Below are 20433 nucleotides of genomic sequence, written 5' to 3'. Positions count from 1 at the left end.
GTAAATTGATTTTGTATCCTGCAACTTTACTGAATTTTTAAGTTCTAAGTGTGTTTTGGTAGAATGTTTAGGGTTTCCTATATATTGTATTACCTCATCTGCAAAAATAGAATTAGTCTACTTCTTCCTTTTTGGTTTGGATGACATTCATTTCTTTTTCTTGAATAACTCCTCTAGCTGGGACTTCCAAAACTATGTTGAATAAAAATGGCAAGAATGGGCATCCTTCTCTTCTTCCTGATCTGAGAAAGAAAGCTTTGAGCTTTTCTCTACTGAGTCTGATGTTACTTATGGGCTTGACACAGAAGGCCTTTATTATGTCTACATATGTTCCCTCTATACCCACTTTGTTAGAATTTTTATCATGGGGACACCTGGGTGGCTCAGTGGTTGAGCATCTGCCTTTGGTTCAGGGCGTGATCCCTGGGCCAAGGATGACATTCATACGATGTATGTATGGAGTTCCATGCCATTTAATTATGTATGCAGATTCAAGCAACCATCACTGCAATCAAGATATAGAACTGTCCCATCGCTAGCCCTTATAGTCATAGCCATTCCTCCCTTCACCCCATCCCTAACCTCTGGCTGATTTATTCTCCATCTCTATAGTTTTTCATTTTAAGAATGTTATATTAATAATGAAATCATATTGTGACCTTTTACATTGGCTTTTTTTCACTGAGCATAATTGTATTGCGATTCATTGAAGCTGTATATCATTTGTATCATTAAGTAGTATTTTACTGTGTGAACACATCACAATTTGTTTAACCACTCTGGGTGGTTTTTTCTAAGGGCCTGAACTGGCTCAGAAATGGAAGCAGGAGGGAGAATCTTGTCTACCTACAAGGAATCTTTCTGGTATTCAGGGTTTTTTCTCATGAAGGAAGTAACTAATGAGAGGAGAAGGTAAAGTTAAGCATGATTAAATGCAGTTTTCAAATTGAACATAAGAATGCTATGGAAGAGAGATTTCTGGAAGATGGCTTAGGTTCTGATTTTCTATTTGAATAGCTTGTTTTAGAAGTCAAATTTTACACAAGTCCATAATTAAACCAATCAAGCCAAATGGCAAACCAAGAACCAACTCACAGACCTAAAACCAAATCTATCTTTAAAATCCTGGTAGTTCATCACTAAAGATATATGTTCTCACAAAGCTTTCAGAATACTTTATTTTTAATCTGTGACTTTCTTTCTAAAATATATAATCCTGATCAAAAGTGTGATAGAAAAATAAAATTAATTAAATCTGCACCCCTGGCTTTCCTTGTTGTGCTTATTTTCAGTCATATTTCCTTATAGTTTTGTATGAAATTTGGTTGGCAACTAAAAGTCCTAGTCATTGCTCTCCTGATTAATATCTCATCCTCTGATTTTCATTCTGATTGCTAGCAGGTTTATGGAGTTAATTATCCTTTTTATTGCTATTTATAACTTATAAGACTAATATGAAAATCTTTAGTGAAACAATTAAGACTTGTCTTGTCATAAGAATTATGGAATATCTTATTTTCAAATTGGAGTTTTCCTATTGTTATGAATTATTTTAAAAATAACTTACTTGATGTAAATGTCAAAATGTGTCCATATTACATACTATATCAATGATGGGTAGAACTCATTTTTGTGATTCTAAAAATTAATATATAATAAATAAAAGACTTGCTATCTAACATTTAAAGAGCTCTTACAGATCAACAAAATTCAGTTTTTGCCCAAAAAAAATCTGCTTTACTAATAAACATAAATGGTTAATAAACATTTTAAATGTTTAATCTCAATGGTAATAAAGAAGGTAGTCAAAATAACATTAAGATAATATACCATATTTTCAAAGATTTTTTCTTCTATTTTTAGTAACAATACCCAGAATTGGACGGTATGCAGGTAAATAAGGCAAATTATCACTCATGCTCAGCTGAAATGTAATTTGGCAATGTGTCCAAACCCTTTACCCTGCAATTTTATCATGAGGAAATCATACTGGGTATGTTAAACATTTATGTACAACATTCTCACTACATTTTTAATATGAAAAATTATGGGAAAATATATGACCAAAGACTGGAGATTGGTTAAATAAATTGGTTAAATAAATTATGGTATACTTATATATTAAATCCTATGCAGTAATTAAAAATTTATGTTCTAAGAAAACATAATTGATGTGAATATACACATATATATTTTTTAAGTAATTTATATAGCAGTTTTAGTTTGAGATGCCTGTGTGTATATGCATGTGTCTCCATATTTGTTCATGCTAATACTGTTTCATGCTGACTATTCATAGACCATGGGGAAAAAAGACTGGGGAGAGAATATGCCAAAATAACAGCAGCTATCGCACTTCAAATATTTTTCCTATCTTTTGGAGTCATCTTTTTAAATTTATACAATCATTATGTATTATTATCATAATCAGTATTAGAAAAAAAAAACAAAGTTATTTTAAGAAGAAGCCAGAGGAAGGTATATTTTTTACCTTTATATTTACCATTTTTCTTAGTGAATTTGAAAAGAATGATAATTCTAAGATGAGAATTCAGAGACTCCAGTTACACACTGTGAATTGTTATAAAGAGAGCAACTAATTTAACTAAAAAAAAAAAATAATGTTTATTCTATAATGGTGACTAGACACATAATGACTCATATATTTACTAAGCACAAATGTGAAGCCAGGAGACCAGAAGAGCTCAGTGGTTCTCAGACTTTTTTATTTCATTGGGGATGAAAGTCTCTCTCTCCTTATGCTCCATGTTCTAACATGCGATTCATCTAGCAGATCCCTCTACAAACACTTAGATCTTTGACTTAATAACTGATAAGCTGACCAACTATCAAGTGCCTTGGTAAATCTGTATCTACTGCTTCTGCTTATGGGAATTCTAACTCTCGACTTCCATTCTCTTGTGATTCCAGAATGTATTTGTCCTATGTATGTATTTGCTGAAGGGTCTCGTAAAATCTTGGAGTAAAGAAGGCAACATAGAAGGGGGCTCTTCCTATATAGGGTCTATGAGTCAGGTTACTTAACAATTCCTACTCAAATATTCTGCACATTCAAGAAAACAATTCTATTTGTAATAAACCTTCATGACTACACACACTGTACATTCCAAATATATTAGTGTATTCCTGGTTCCCAAGCAACTCCACGCACTTTCACCAACCCATGCCTTTGTTCATGCTTATTTCTCAGTCTAGTATATCCTTGCCTTTTGCATCCTTCTGTTAAAATCCAATTAATCCTAGTGCCTAAGAAGCAGTTCTATTAATCCATTTTTGACTCTTTCTTTTTCCATATTACTGTTTATTTTTTTTTAAGATTTTATTTATTTATTCATGAGAGACACAGAGAGACACAGGCAGAGGGAGAAGCAGGCTCCATGCAGGGAGCCCGATGTGGGCTCAATCCCACGACTCCAGAATCACGCCCTAAGCCAAAGGCAGACCTCAACTGCTGAGCCACCCACGCGTCCCTGTATTACTTTGTTTTAGGGTGAATTCAGTGCTATCTTTGGCTTTCTCTGAAGAATAATAGGTCTTTTTCATTTTTTATTTACCTAACATGGTACTAAGGGCCTTTTACTCAGTAAACACTCAGAAAACATTCGGTGAACTAATATGGCCTATTAATCTCACCCTACAGATGCTTTTCATATTCTCTCAGATATGAAAAAGTAATTTAGAATGATGATGGATATCTGAATTTTAGAATATTTTAAAAGACCTGTAGTACTGCAGCTCCTGCAATACCTTTGAGTTCATATTCCACCACACACAGAGAAAATCTACCTTTTTTGAATAACACATAATGATCAATTTAATGACTTCTAAGTACTTTTTAGTCCCCATGAAAAATTATTATCTCTGAAGTGTTTGAAAGCAATTTTTTGCTATTCTTTCTTCTTTTAATCCTATTTGTATTAATAATTTGTTTAGCAAATTAGAGTAATCATAGATCCCAAGAAGTGGGCTTGACTCATTGAACATACATTTACTGATCACCTGCTATCTGTGAAATACAGGTGTTAATAGCAGTTAGCTCCATCTCCTTGCCCAAACACATACACAGCCTTGCCCTCATGGAGCTTACCTTCTAGTAGGGACAATCAGACAATGATAAAAACAAGTAAAATATATACCATGTATATATTACTGTGATAAATACTATGAAGAAAAGTAAAACAATGGAAGGATATTATAATTTGGTGGCAAAATAAATACCAATGACTTGGGCTTTACTATATGTCTCCTTTAATTCATTGTTTATTCTGTTTCTTGTACCTTGTGTCATTCTAGAATCTCTACATTTATTAAGTTATAAGACAAAACATGATGAAGCCTAAACTGAACTGAAAGCACAAGATTTTAATGCTGCAATATGGCCAAGACCATCTGAAGAACTTAGAAAAATAATGAGGAACACCTCACATGCTTGAAGAGGTAAATTCATGTAGCTTACTGGAGTCAATAAAGTAAAAGTCAGACAATAATTGTTTTTTTTTAATTAGTTTTCTTTTTGACAGAACAACATTAAATAAACATTTTAGGAATAAATATTTAAGTTCAATAATATAGGGCTTATATTATAATGCTATTTAGGGATTAAATATCACTGAGATACATTAGTTTTGCAGACAATTTTTCCACCATGACCATTCCCTTTCTTTCCCTTTAAACCCTGAACCTATCCTGTCAATGACTAACACTACATAATAGGAAGCATCCTGACTTTTGTAGTGAACCTGTTACTTAAAGAGTCCTTGGGTAAACTGTGGATTCCTGAAAAAAAAATGATCCATGCCTTTATTAGGTATTTCTGAGAGGAGAAAGGAAAAAGTGAGGGAGAAAGCAGGAAAAGAGAGAGGGGACAACAGAGAGAAGAAAGAGAACAGAAAAAGAGGGAGGGACAAGGAAGGAGAGAAAACATCAGAAGTAGAAAGAGAAGGAAATATAATAATAGAATTGCATTGAAATCTAAAAGAAATAACATACCAGGATGTAATATTACCAAGTACTACATAAATAACTTTTGACTTTGTTTGTTTACAAGAAAATTCTAATTTTCTTTTTTACAAAGTTTCTGGTCATTGACAATGCCCTGGGTTTAAGTCTATCTTTGACTTCTGTAAACTATGTTCCTCTTTGGCATTAGCTGTTACAGAAATTGTATCTGGATATTTGTTTCCAGAATTATTTTTTACTTTAGCATTTATTGCCTAATGTTGTTTTTAGTTCTCTCTTACCCCTTCTTTATATTAAATAGATATGTGGCATCTATTAAAAATTTTGACTGCCAAAGTTCTTGATATTTTATTTTTTTAAGGTCTTGATATTTTAAAGCTTCTAAAGCTCTTTCCTGAATTAGTTTTAAAGCTTTTACACAATAGTTTCTCCACACTACTCAACGGAGCCATAATATTCACATTTCATTGATGTGGGGATGATTATATGTGCAGTACAACACTTGTTTCTCAGTTGCTCTTGAGATCCAGTGGGCTGACTGATAATAAATGGGTCATTTTGACATTAGTAACCCATATTTGGCTTGTCTAATCCAGTTCCAACCTGCTATTAGAAAGTCCTCGAGCATTGTGAACATTTCTTCAGCACTTAAGAACTTCTGGAACTCCCCAAGGGCTTCTAGCATGTGCTTGGAAATAAGATTCGTCAAGCACAGTATGGCTTCTGACAGGCACTGCTGCCATTCCTTGAGTCCCACTTGCATGATCCACTATTCAAGTCCGCACAATAGGGCTGCCTACGCCAGACTCTCCAGCTTCATCCTCTGGTGCTGCTGCCACCTCTTTTACTGGAGCTGTTCAAGTACGGGAAGTGTTTATGAAGCTGAAGTGCCGATGAATTCTGTGGCAAAATAGAGGAAAATGCTTCCTTCCTTCCTTCATCCCTACTCCATGACTCCTCTCCTCCCCTTTCCTTACCTCCCCCCTCCTCTCCGTCCTTTATTGCAATATCTTGCAACAGGCACCCAAGCTGTACTACTTGTTCCTTAATCATGACAGTTTCTAGTGAACACAGATCTGTTTTTATTCACAAACTTCCTTCTCCCTAGACTCCAGATATGAAACTAAAGGAATGACAGAGACTGCTATGGTTAGAATCCCTCCAACATTGATATGGTAATAAGTGGGTAAATCCAGGCTGCCTGACTCCCTCTTTCCTAAGGAGGGGCTGGTTCTACCAATCTCTGCAGCGCCTTGAATCAATAGATCCCTGATTTGTCTCAGACAGGCTGCGAGACATGCCCACAAGGGTCTTCCTCCCAGCAGCAGACACTATTTAGGCATAAACTAGGAGCACCATCTCACAAGATAATCGAAGTTTTTATCTTCCCATTTCCTGTCTTTTGGCCACTTCACCAGTTGAGCCTTTGACCACCTCGCAATTTTACATGTTCTACTTCTTGCTAATCTTGCTAAGGTAATTTTCCAATGCAGTGATTTCACCATTTACTTAATTCCAAGGGGGATTATGTTGAGAAAAAGAAAAAGATTATTTGAGAAATATCTAATGGGTGTCAATAACCCATGCTACTCATATCTTCCATTTTAAAAGCTAATGGATAATTGACTCACTTGGCAATTAAATCTGAATTACACTACTTGTTTGCTATTTAACAATACTTCATTTTGACTAGTTAATATGTTTCCAAAATGGAATTGCATCCTATTACACACAATCAGCTTTATTATTTTCATACTTAAAACTAAATCATGACAAAGCAGACTTCAGCCAAAAATGTGTTCATTTGCCAATCCTTTCCTCTGATATATCCCCACGGTTAGCAGGGTGCCTGGGACATGTGCTGAACATGCTGGATGACTGAGTGAGTGAGTGAATGAATGAATGAATGAGTGAATGAATGCCTCAACCAATCATTCAATCAGGTTTTCCTAGAATACACTACAATCTTGTTAATTCAGTCTTCACTCATCCCCATGATTTATTCAGATCTGTTAATCTCACACAATTCTACAAGAGGATTTCCCTAGCATCTACTCTTATTTATATGTAACATGTAGGGATTGGCCTCCACTCTTGGATGTTCCATTCCACATGCTAGTAGTTGTTTCTAAGGAAGAGTTAGTTCACTGGTTTCCTTCCATAATATTTGACCACACCTTATCCTTTGCTCCCATTCGTGCTTTCTCCCTTCTCTATACCTCGTCTGGCTCTCTACTGCTTCTGCTTTACATGTCCAGTTCTCATGACCATTTACAACTCTGGGCCTTAATCTCTGGCTCTATTCTTTTGGATTCCTAGTACGAATTCTTTCTTTTGATGGGCTATTTCCTCAGAAATATCTACACAAATCAGGTAAGTCTGAGACTCCCTCTCCCTATGAGTTGCCCTCACCAGGCCAGCCTGGTCCCAGAGGCAGACAGATGGATGATAGGGTGTACTGTCTTTCAACAGAAGATCTAGGAATCTGCTGATTCAGAATTACCTGCAATGATTTAAAAGTGAAGATTCTCACCTTCTTATTCCCAAGAAACATGTAACTGGTAAAACTGAAAATTACATCTAAATGCATAAGAACATAACTTTGTTTTTTTTCTTTCTTTAAACTGTGCTTTATCCTGGTTGATATGTATATAATAATACCCTCAAACTTCTTTAGGTCCAGTACTAGTAGGGTTAATTTCAAATTAATAATTTCAACTTGCGTGTAAGAAAGCACGCAAGCTGAAATAACTGGCTTACTTTGTAAAGCCCATCTCCACATTTGGGAATTCCTATGAACAAAATATAAGAATTCTCTGTATGTATGTGTATCCTTGGGTGTAATTATGTATATAAACCATTCTTAAGCTGTCAAAGTGCTTCATGGGTCAGAATTTTGTCAGGTTTATAAAAACTTCTCCCCTAAATAACTTGAGGCAGTGTTTTGCTAACATATTTTGATACACATATTTAAGTTCTATTGTCATTCTATGTCTTGAACCAAGTTTTCCTGGATTTCCCTAAGAGTGGTATTTTCCAGCCCAAAATCCCATAGCATTCTGTTTATCTCTAAGTGTACTTATGTTTTATCTTGAATTACATTTGTTTTCATTTATTTTATCTTGATGGCATTTCAGGGCAAACCACTACTACCTATCAGCAAAATGTGAGGGTAATGAAGCTGAAAATCAAGGGAGGGTCAGGAATTGGATATTGAAGAATTATTATCAGAATGCAAAACTCATTCATGTTCCTTTCATGGAAGCAGAGTTGAAGATGTGGCTAATGGAACAAGGCACATTAAATCTATATAGGGCATGTGCAAGAATCAAAGTCCATGGGGAAACATGAGGTCACAGTAGGAGGAAGCTAATAAAAAGGCACATGTGGAAAGTAATGGTGGTGTTCACTTGTTCCACTCAGATTTATTGTCATAGATGAACTCTCATTACCATTTTGAGTTTTCTTTCTAAGGTCCAGGGCCTCTCATACTTTAGTCAGTCTTAATGAAGTGGTCTGCTTCATATAACAAGTAAAGAATCCTATTTCCTGTATTCCTATAACTCCACTGGTTATTCCTTTTCTTTTTTTTTTTTTTTTTAACCTCCACAGCATTTAACACACACATCTAAGGTGATAAATTTGAATGAATGAATACATTTTTCACTTTTAAGGGTTAACTAAAATTTGTCACCGACAGTGGTATTTGGTTGTACATACTAGTATAATTTTCTGTGGTTGAGGTAGCAAGTTCTCCAATTATACTTTCTATTGCCTCATTAGTCTTTACCTATTAGCAAGTAAGTTTTCCTTAATGGGGTATTTAGGATCATTTTAGCAATGGTCATTTATAATAAAAAGAAGAGACTACAGTAAACTCTTGCACTGAGCTTTAATGTATTATTTAATTCTTACTCCATCTGCAAGTGTTTATTTTCTTTTATTAACTGTATCAGAAGAAGCTAATTTGTATAGCGTTTACATGTTATTTTCCCCAGTGAGGTGTCTGCTGTCATGCTTCTATGGCTCTATTATACCAGAAAATGATACTGCATTGCTTTCAATTGCTTTAATATAAAAATCAATAAAAAGAATTATATGAGGGGGAGAAATCCCCTTACAACTGAGAATATGTAATAAACAGGAATGAAGAAAAATCTTGTACATATTTAGTCAAACTTTCTTCTTCTTTTTTTTACCTTTCTTCTTAAAAATAAAAAGTTACCTCCTTTATGTCTCAGAGGCACAGCTGTGTTACTGGTGTGCCACTGCTGAGTCATCTGTGTCAGTCACTGTGTGCCAGTTAATTCTGCACAGTACAGGGTAGGAAAAGGACCCATCAGAGAGAGTCTACAGCATAATTAAGAAACACTCTTCTCATCCCACTGCTCTCCAGTATCTCTTCTTCTCACCTTGCCCTGTTTTTCTTCTTTATGAAATAGTAGTAGTTTTTCCGTCTCAGTGAGAAAATAACAATTCAGCTAACCCCAAATGACTTGTGCACCAAGTTCCAGATATGTGGCCTGAGAGAGATCTTGCCTAGTCATTTTCAGGCCAAATTTGAGGCATATAAAAGCAAGCCTACACAAATATATGAGGTCAAAAATTGTTAGCTGAATTCATTAAAGAAACTGGATACTATTTGGTTAATTAGAGGCTTTTTATCCAAAATAGGGCTTTTTTTCCTCACTGTCTCCAGAGATTTTTGTCTTCATAAACCAAGCATTTTGCTTAAAGTAATCTCTACACCCAATGTGGGGCTGGAACTCATGACCCTGAGATGAAGAGTCACATGTTCTACTGACCGAGACAGCCCGGGGCCCCTAAACTAAGCATTTTTGGTAAAGCATTTCTAGTAGAGCTTTTTTTTTGGGGGGGGGGCGGGAGGTCGGGGGGTAATACCCACACCAAGCCATGACTTGAAGTGAAATGAGATTTCACTTAAATCCCACTTCGTTTCAAGGTCTCCAAGCTGGCAATCAGTCCGATTATCAACATATGACAAATATTTACTTCTGTGTGTGTTTGTGTGTGTGTGTAGCAACGTTACTGGTACATAGTATGGTAGGCTTACAGATGTATAAGCACAAAGATTTTTAAGATTGATATGACTTGACTAATAAAGCAAAGATTATTAAGTGAAATCGTATATATATGAAAAAGTATTATAAACTATAATTATATAAATATAAGGTATGAATATTTTTTTAAGTTTGCAACTGGACACACTTTTGTGGTGTTTGTTTCCCCTAACTTCTATTTATCTAATTGGCCTCTTTTTTGTTCTTCATAGAGCATAATGGAGTTATTTTAGAAGTCAGATTTGAGAGAAAACAGCAAAAAGATTTTGTCATACTCTAAACAGGGAGAAAAGTCATGTTTATCTTAAAAAAAAGAAAATCAGATCAGGATGGCTAACCAAAAAAAAAAAAGGCGGGGGAAGGAGCTTATTCTAAGGCCACTTGGGAACCATTCATGTGGGTGGTGGCCATTTACTTCTCAATAAAACATGACTACTTACCATAGCAACCAGATAGTAGATGGTATATATGCTGCCTATGAGATACAGTACTTTAATAAAGAAATACTTGCAGTGAAGAGTGAACAAACACATAGGCACATTTTTATAATCTCATAAAAGAAAACAATATCTTTTGCAAAAGCATTTATATTTTCCTGATTTTTAATACCCAGCTACTGTGTGATAATCAATACAATATGCTATAAGCCATTTGTCTTTCTTTGTGACTACCTTGCCTTTGAAAGTGATGGTTTTTATTTGTGTGCTTGTTTCAACAGGTTGAATGTTACATTTCAGAAGGCATCAAGTTGCAATGGGAAGGTAGCTTTTCTTTTTCTAGAGAAGAGAGTACAAAATGACTGAAATTCCTGCAAGGTGATACACCGGTTCCTGCAATTTTTCTAGGAGATAATATGTGAGTCATATTATCTCCTAATTTCCTTCAAGTTTCACACAGGAAGGAGGAGCCTGAGTGGTTTTAATGAACATAGGAGCTAGGTTGCAGTGGTCTACTGAGGAGGCTGCTTTTGGCTACAAATTAGATCCCCGTGCTTTTTTCATAGCTCATTTATGTACTTTGGCTACATGTTTACACTTTACAATACCCTAAGCTTTGCATCTGAAAGAATCTTGTATTACCTTGTTATGATACTACTCCCTGTGAGCTGTTTCAAATTTTTACAATAATGTTTATTTTGCATGTGTGGGATTATTCATGTATTATTATAAGTAGGTATAGTCCATATTTTATAAAAGTTAAATTTTTACTTGGAAATCATAGCCAAGGAACACTTTTTTTTTCCAATGAAAGTAATTTAAATTGAAGTAAGACCCTCTAATACCACCATCTGTACAAGTAAACTACTTTCAGAGTAATTAAATATGCATATCTGATCCCTGTACTGTACAGATGAATGATGTTTTATTGAAGCAATATGCTATATAAATCCCCTAGGTATTAAAGATGAGGTACCAATAGCATTTTATATTCATGCAGATACAAATAAGCACAAAGAAGATATTTGAGCAGTTTCATCTTTTCTAGAAATACATCTTACCAACTTTTCCTAGTTAATATATTTTACCAAATAGTGTGATCAACATTTTTATTGGTCTAATGTTCTGCATTGATTTCAAGCTTCACCAGCTATTTTCATGTTGTATATATGTCTGAATTTATGATAGGTGCCCATTTACTTATCTTTTGCAGGTTCCCAGGGAGCTGAGCAATGCAGTGAAACTGAAATCATTATGTCGTCTGAATTCATTACAGTTGGACTTGCCCCTCCATGAAACAGCACTGCACAGCCAATAGGAATTCACGGCCCCTGCCCTTTATCCCATCATCATGGTTTATAGTCCATAACAAATACAAATACAGAAAAGAACCACAACAATATAATACATCTGACCTGCCAGCCTACTTTCCAGGGCTTTGCCTGACAAACTTTCATTTTTACTGCACAGGGCAGAAGCAAATGGAACACACTCTGTTGTTACCCCCTTGTAAGGCTGGACCTTGGGTTCTTAGTCCACATCTCTGACCATGTCATCACCACCAACTGTCATTGCAGCCAGTCTCAATTGGGAAATGCAGTCACTTAGTAAGATCTTCCAGTAATAAGTACTGGTGAGCGTTTATGGATAGCAATTTAAAAGTGGCTTACCAGTGCAGTGAAACATCTCAGTTGCTTTTATAAAGCACTACTATCTTCCAGTATCATTAGAGCTGACAGGTGAACTGGGCCTTAGAAATAGTCTGGATCAACCTAGGGATACTAAAGGAAGACTCTATCAAAGACATTTTCATTTCAGATCCTTAGGAATAGAATGTCTTTTTCTCAAATTGTTGTTAAGCCTTAGGAATTTGATAATCAGTTTTATTTTCCTTCACATCAATAATTCCCATTACAGTCAAATTATTTGTTTGCTGGAAAAGTGTTGGAACTCCCGCTTCTCTTTAGCGTCTTCTCATATTTGTGACCATATTCAAAGCGGGTAAAATTTGCAAGTGATATGGAATATTTATTTTATAATTTATACTTAATCATCCTTTAACAAACAGCTCAAGGAACTAAATGAATAATTTCTTAAACAAAGGAAATTCCAAATTGCCTTTAGAACAGAAGCACGTGGGATGCTCTACATATCTTACCAGTACTTTTTTTTTGTTTTGGGGCATTTGACTTTTCTGTTTATTTGTAATAAGTTAAAAGGACACAAAATATAATACTTTATGCATCAGATTAAGTTCCCTATAAGATTTTATTGAAGATGTGTTAAAACTATGGTATTAGAAACATGGAATTGTCCTCTAAATATTTTCTCTTTGCCAATAAAGTTGTTGTTCAAAACTGACTACAGATTTCAAAGTCAAGCAGCAGTAGCAAAACAGAGTCCCACATACCTCAGAAAACTTTAATCACGGAATCTTACAAAAATTTATATCATACGGTTTGTCTATTCTCATCTACTCTGTATAAACATGTTTTTCTGTCAAGTGGCATTTAAGGCTCAAAGAACTGTTTGCAGAGAAAAGGTTTAGGATTTACTGGGGACTGCTTATGAAGTTCCAGATTCTCCCAGTCTGAAGCCTGTCAGATCTGATACACAACAGCCACTGCAGAGATTCCATAAAATTTAAACGACTCAATAAGAAAGGATAACTGGATAGTCTGTATACCATCATGCCCTGCTTGGAAAAAGTTGGGTTAGATGGGAGAGAAAGAGTGAACTCTGAATTTCCATATTTTCTTTACTGTCTGCAATGATTTTATATTACCTTTTTTAGATAAAAATAATGTATAGTTTTAAAAATAGTTGCCCTTGGCTTTAGGCTGACTGTGTGTTATAATTTTAGAACTCTACAGTGCACCATAATACACACAACTAGGTCTTCCTGATTCTTCTGTAAATACAGTATAATCACAGTGATCATCATCTTGTTATATAATGAGAGGGGTCTCACACAGAGTTGTTTTTTTACACTGTCTAGTGTCCTGGGACTAGGAGGATTCATGAGGACTGATAAGAGTATGGAAATGGAGCAGCCTTCAGAAGAAATTAAAAGCCGAACTATTACAGGAGGGTCAGGCAGGTTGAAATAAGCAGCAGATAAGCAGCTCTCTCAGAAATGTTTTCTTTCTCAAGGCATTTCAACCAAATATGAAAGCAGCTCATACTACCTTTAGTCTAAATGTAGAGTACCAAGTGAATGAACATATCTCTACTTTGCACATTTTCTGTCATCAAATTTCCAAATACTTCTCAGTGAAAATCTGAGTAGTAGAAACTTTTCCTGAAAACTTTGTCTCTTTAGAAAGTACATACTTTCTTATCATGGATTTCAAATACATGGTTTCTGAATGCCCTTTGAAGTAATCTTCAAATTCTTTATGCAACTCTAAATTAAGGATTCTTCACCATAATGTACTTTTATATATTCACATAAATAAACCTATACTGCTTTTGAGCACTTCTCTCACCATTATCCAAAATCATGGACCAACCCAAAAACTCATTAGTAATCAACATTATAAAACTAAAAAATTTTTGACCCATGAGTGTGAAAAGAAATTTGTAATTCAATATGGAAAATTATTTCAGATGTCTGACCAGCTTGCTTCTCCATATTTTCTGTTAGTTTTGTTTGTTTGTTTTGTCTGTTTTTGTTAATATTTCTGAGTGTGGAATTTTTGTTTCATCTTACTATTATTAGCATTGACATTATTATTATTATGCTTTTACTGAGATCTTGTTGGACCATTGCTTTTGTTACTAAAGGGATCTGAAAGATGAAGTCAAATGAGCCTTCTTAATGAATTGACTTATGCTGTAGTCCGAAAAGCGTCCAAAAGCATTTGCCCCCATCCTTCAACACAAATAAGGTTTTACCTCGTTTTTTCACACAATCTAACTTGGATATTTTCTATTTTGTTCTACTCCAGGAAATGTGCAGCTACTTGAAACTTTTAGGTCCTCTTTAGTTTTCTACCTTAGAGAAAGATGGTATGGTGTGAGCGATATTGAAACTATGCATGACTGAAAGCTTTCTCTTGTACCTAAATGTATATATTTATACATGTTCATGACCTTGGAAAGCAAAACTGTGTACACTTTCTAAAATTACTTCAGGACCTAAATAAAGTAGATTTCAAGAATAGTATTTTTTTATAATAAGGAAAATAACAATGATCCTATGTTTACAATTCTCCCTCAGCAGATTTACAGATAGAATTTTAAAACAGATTGTCTATGAAAGATAGTATTCATTTAAATTGTATTAGCATGAGATGATGCCACAATATATTGTAATCTATTTAAAATAGTTTCTTAGTCTCCTGAGATATTTTAAAATAGTTAAACTAAACTAGAGTTTCTACTGGGGAACAATTGAAACTCTAGAATTTTTAAATTATTATTATTCAATATTCTGCAAGGCAAAAGAAAACTTACACATTTGGGGGGACAGCCTAGGGAGCATCTCCTCAGACATTGAGGCACCATTTGGTGCCTAAAATCTAATATCAACTATGGTGTTGAAAATGCATTTAGTTTTAGATCTCTGGAAGAATATAATAAAGGCCAGATGTAAAATAGCATCTCTCGCTTAATTCTCAATTTTCTTATTCTGGAAGTAAGAATTAGAATAAAAACTATTTAAATGGGAAATATGTAGACATTAAATTAAAAGAGAGGTTTGGAAATTAGCTAGTATATACCCAAAATAGAGATTATTTAGCCTCCCTAAACAAGAGCCTTGGTAGGCTTAACCACAATCTCACAATAGAAAAAAACTAACAAAAACATATACAGATTTTGAGCTAAAACTGACTTTTTTTTGCACATAAATGTTTATAGCAGCTTTACTTGTAATAGTCAAAAATGCAAATGTCCATCAATTAGTGAACAGTGGGTGTATGGTATATCCATACAATGAAATATACTCATCAACAAAAAGAAATGAATAACTGATACGTAAGTGAATCTCCATATTCTGCAGAGTGAAAGAAGCCAGATAAAAAAGTACATGCTATATGACTCATTTGTGTAAACTGTAGAAAAGGCAACTGATCTACATTGATAGAAAGCAAATCGTAGGTTTCCTGAAGACAGTCAAGTGTAGGAGGGAGGAATTAAAAACTAGTACAAGAAAACTTTTGGAATGATGGATATGTTTGCTGTCCTGGTTGCTGTAATGGTTTTATTGGTTAATGTATGTCAAAACTTACAAATCACAAACTTTAAATGTGGCATGCTGTTTGTCAATCAAACCCCAATAAAGCGGTTAAAGAAAAAAAATCACCAATTAAGACAAACTTGGCTTCCTGACTATCCAATATTTGTTCTCCCTTTCTTTAGCTTAATGGAACCCCAATTTTGTCTGTGGTGGTAGTCTGAATGGATCATCATTTATGCCACTCATAATAATCCTATTACCCTCTCTCTATCTGCCTCTTTAGCAGTTGTGAAAGGCCATATGATCTGAGACCAAAGAAACTTAAGCTCATGTCTGCTGGTAATGGTTCTGGGAAAGTTTTGACTTTTTCAATAAAAGATAGGGGCTCCTGGGTGGCTCAGGCAATTGAGCATCCAACTTTTGATTTTGGCTCGGGTCATGACCTCAGTTGTGGGATAGAGTCCCATGTGGGGCTCCAGGCCGGCCATGCAGCCTGCTTGGGATACTCTCTCTCTCCCCCTTCACCCTTTCCCCAACTCACTCACACTTTCTCTCTAAAATAAATAAAAATTGTTAAAGCGTGGGGGGGCTAAGATAGCTGGTTTAGCCTTTCCCTTTCTGTCTTCTTCCTTAAAATTAACCTCCTTTATTAAGAATTATCAAATCCAAACTATGGCTAAGATGAGGAAACTGTATCTAAATGGTAATGAGAGCAATATCAATAAAAACAACAAAAACTAATTGAAAACTATACAATGTATCTTCTGTTTCTGACATGAAAGAGGAAGTGGATACAAGTTTACCCTCTCACTATAAACAACTAGAAAACTGAACAAAATATATAAAGCAACAGTTTTTAGAAACTGAACACTGAACATCACAGAACTATGATTCCTCCCAAGAAAGAGAAAAAAATAAATTAAATAAGCCTTATAATCACCCCCAGGTATCTGCTTAGACACACTTTCCAGACCATGGTGCATGGAGGGAGAACCCAAACAAACAATAGAAGTCTTCCCAAAATGAGAAGACAGGAATCAGCTTTTGGTAAGGCCAAGGAGACTAGAATTTTCAAAGGAGAGTACAAAAAAGGAGGGAGATATATACAGAAAATGCTTCAGAAATCTGCACACAGTCCTCTTGAGTATGTTAATAAATACTAACCTGCACACACCTATGTAGAAACTCTATGAAGCCAAGCAAAAAGCAACTTTTAGAAAAAGAACAATTATGGGATAGCTACAAAACAAATGATTCCTAGAGCTGACACAAAGCAGGAAATCATTCAAATCCCAAAAAGCCAGATTGAGGAGACCTCACTGACTATATGGAACATTCATTAGAGAACTCAGAAGGTTGACAATTTATTAATAGGGCTAAACATGGTCTAGAATAAATCCTACTATATACCTACCTTAAAAAACTAAAAATAAGACTCAGAAGGATCAAAGTGATTCTCAAGTAACTTGACTATTCTTTAAAAAAAAAAAAAACCGACAATGTCCGATGCTTAAAAATGTGAAATTCATAATGTTTGATTTGTAATCAAATATTATTAGATATAAAGAGCAACAGGAAAAACTGACACATAATCAGGAAAGACATCAATTGATAAAAGCATAATCAGAAATGACAGAGATAGTGGAAGTAGCCAAAAAAGATGTTTACCAGTATGCTCTAAAAATTAAAGAAAAATATCACCATAATGTGGAGAACAGAAGATTTTACAAAGGCCCAAATGGAGTATAAAATAACTGAAATTAAAATTTCACTAAATAGTGTTAACAGCACAGCAGATACTGCAGGAAAAAAATCAGTGAGCTTCACAAAACAGCCATAGAAACTTTTCAAATGAAGCTCAAAATGAAAAAATATATCTGAACGAGAACAAGTCCAGAAACTCAGTAACCTATGGAACAAAATCAAGTACTCTAACATATGTATAACTGAACTTGCCAAAGGAAAGAAAAACGTGAGGACAGAAAGAATGCTTGAAAAAACCAGTGGCTAAATTTTTTTAACTTTAGTGACAAGATAAACTTATAGATCCAGGAAAACATTTAAGTTCGAGGATGAACAAAAATAAAGCCACACTGAAGCACACATCAACTTCCTGAAAACCACTGATCAGAAGTTCTTTAAAAAGACCAATAAAAAAGATACACTATATACAGAAAAAAAAGAATGGCAACAGATTTTTGTCAGAATCTTAGCAATCCAGGAAATAATGGAATGTAATCTTTAAATTGCTAAAGAAAAATAAATAACCTGTGAATATAATAATGAACAATTTTTAAATACTTGAAAAATGAAGATGAAATAAAAACTCTTCAGACCAACAAAAACTAAGAGTATTTATTGTCAGCAGGTTTTCATTTCAAGAAATGTTATAGGATATTCTTGAAACAGAAAATATTAACAAGTGAAAACTTGAAGCTATACAGTAGAATGAAGAAAGAAATGGTAAACCTGTGGGTAAATGTAAAAGAGTTTTGTTTCTCCATTTAAAAATTTCTTTAAAAAAATTCTTCAAGCATAATTAACCAATTAAATCAGAAATTATAATCAATGTCTTTGTGGAATTGTAACATACATAGAAAAAATATAACAATAGGCATTAAGGATATGAGGGGAAAATGAAAGTAAACTGTTATAAGGTTCCTATGTTTCACATAATGAAGTATCATGTGTGAAGGTACACTGTAACAAATTAAACATGCAACTTTTAAGTCTTGGAGCAATCACTAAAAGTATAAAACCAAGAGTTATAGATGACAAACCAACAGTGGAAATAAAAGAGATTCATAAAAATACTTAAAAATAAAAGGGAGAAAAAGACAAAAAGGAAAAAAGAAAAAGAAAAAATATAAGTAGAATAGAAAAAATAAGTTTGCAGATTTAAACCTAGCCAGACCAATCTTACTTCTACTAAATGTAAAAGGAAAAAACATTGCAATTAAAAGGAAGAGATTATTAAACAGACTAAGAAGAAAGTAAGACCCACCTATATTTTATCTGTAATAGAACCTGACTTTAAGTACAGATGTAAGTAGGTATAGATATAAGCATAGATGTAAAAATATATACTATGAAACACTCATTGTAAGAAAGCTAGAGTGGCCATAATAATATAAATGTAGACTTCAAGATAAGAAATGTAATCAGGGATAGAGACACTTCATAATGATAAAGAAGACATAAAAATCCTAAATATACATACATTCAGATACAAAGCTTCAAGTGCCTGTAAGAAAACCTGACAAAACTTAAGGAAGAAATAAATAAATTCACAATTGCAATTGCCATTTCAACATTCTCACTCAGTAATTAATAGACAGAAAGTAAATAGAAATATATATGTGATTTTAAAACATTATCAATGAAATTACCTAACATTCATAGAACACTACACCAATAGCTGGTAAGTACAGATTCAAGTGCACATCGAATATTCCCAAAGATAAAATGTATGCTGGGCCATAAAAGAAGCTCTCAATTATTAAAGGAGTAAAATAATACAGATTATGTTATCTTATCATGATAGAATTTATTCAGGGATTAATAACAGAAACTTATCTGTAAAATCCCCCAAATATTTGGAAGTTAAATACCACAGGTGAATATTGTACTGGAAATCCTAGTTAATGCAAGAAAATAAGACAAATAAATACTACATATACATTAGAATGTATATATAAATAATACAGTTGCATGTACAGATAATTCTGGACAAACTAAATTAATCATTAGACTATTACAAAGGTTCAAGATTTCTGCACATAAGGTCAATATACAAAATTTAAAAGCATTCTACATAGTCATGATAAATTATAATATTTAATGGAAATAAAGGATTTCATTTTTTTTAAGATTTTATTTATTCATGAGAGACACAGAGAGAAAGAGGTAGAGACATAGGCAGAGAGAGAAGCATGCTCCATGCAGGGACCCCGATGTGAGACTCAATCTTGGGACTCCAGGATCATGCCCTGGGCTCAAGACAGGTGCTAAACTCCTGAGCCACCCCGGCGTCCCTATAAAGGATTTCATTAAAAAAAAGAAATGAGTATTTTTCAAATCAATTTCCTAACAAAATATCCTGTGAAAAACTAATACTAAAATTTATACGTGTAATTAAAGAACCAAGAATAGCTACGACAATTCTAAAAAAGAATTCATGTAAACAAACTTTTTACACTTCCATAATTAAGACAATATAATATGGATGCAGTGACAGGTAGACAAACTAAAAGGGAAAGAAAGCCCCAAAATAGACTCATGTACAAACAAAAATTAAATATATCTGTGGTGACATTATAAATAGTAAAAAAGATATAGTCTGTTAAACAAATGGAATAGGGAAAATTGGTCAAATATGCAAAAAGTAGAAACTGGATCCCTGCTTCATATTATACACAAAAATTCAAATAGAAATTAGTAATTTCCTGAATTGTATTTGAATTTGCCAAATGTTACATATGTAGAACACAGGACTGAGTAGAATTTCTTAAACATTACACAAAACAATACAAACCATAAAGTATAATATTAACATTTTTTCCAAGTGTTTAGAATAAAAATCTTTGAGTAAAGTAAAAATAAATAAATAAATAAAATAGCCAAAGTTGGAACAATTTGAGAAACAATGTAAATGGAGTAGTAGTGGATTAGAATCTAAAGTATAAAATAAATACTCGTAACTCCATATGGCTATAAATAAATGATTAAATAAATAAATGGGACAGAATAGACA

At 33.9% G+C, this 20433-nt stretch overlaps 2 long non-coding RNA genes across 5 annotated transcripts in view; one reads left to right on the top strand and one right to left on the bottom strand.

Moving 5' to 3' along the window:
• The window catches only part of LOC112640806 (uncharacterized), a 42792-nt gene extending 29933 nt beyond the window's left edge, over positions 1 to 12859 (top strand). The window contains exons 2-5 of one of the 2 annotated variants that reach the window (XR_003124253.3): positions 1864 to 1993; positions 4315 to 4458; positions 10780 to 10916; positions 11712 to 12859. This is a non-coding gene — a long non-coding RNA (uncharacterized LOC112640806). The remainder of the gene's footprint in view (positions 1 to 1863; positions 1994 to 4314; positions 4459 to 10779; positions 10917 to 11711) is intronic. The other variant, XR_003124252.3, reaches the window with a different exon arrangement.
• The window catches only part of LOC112640808 (uncharacterized), a 481961-nt gene that overhangs the window by 340457 nt on the left and 121071 nt on the right, over positions 1 to 20433 (bottom strand). For all 3 annotated transcript variants that reach the window (XR_007411443.1, XR_007411446.1, XR_007411445.1), the window contains exon 6: positions 12169 to 12279. This is a non-coding gene — a long non-coding RNA (uncharacterized LOC112640808). The remainder of the gene's footprint in view (positions 1 to 12168; positions 12280 to 20433) is intronic.

The sequence above is a fragment of the Canis lupus genome, chromosome 6, assembly GCF_003254725.2.
Source record: "Canis lupus dingo isolate Sandy chromosome 6, ASM325472v2, whole genome shotgun sequence".
Lineage (NCBI taxonomy): Eukaryota > Metazoa > Chordata > Mammalia > Carnivora > Canidae > Canis > Canis lupus.
Note: the sequence above shows the minus strand (reverse complement) of the source record. Positions and strands in the feature narration are given on the sequence as shown.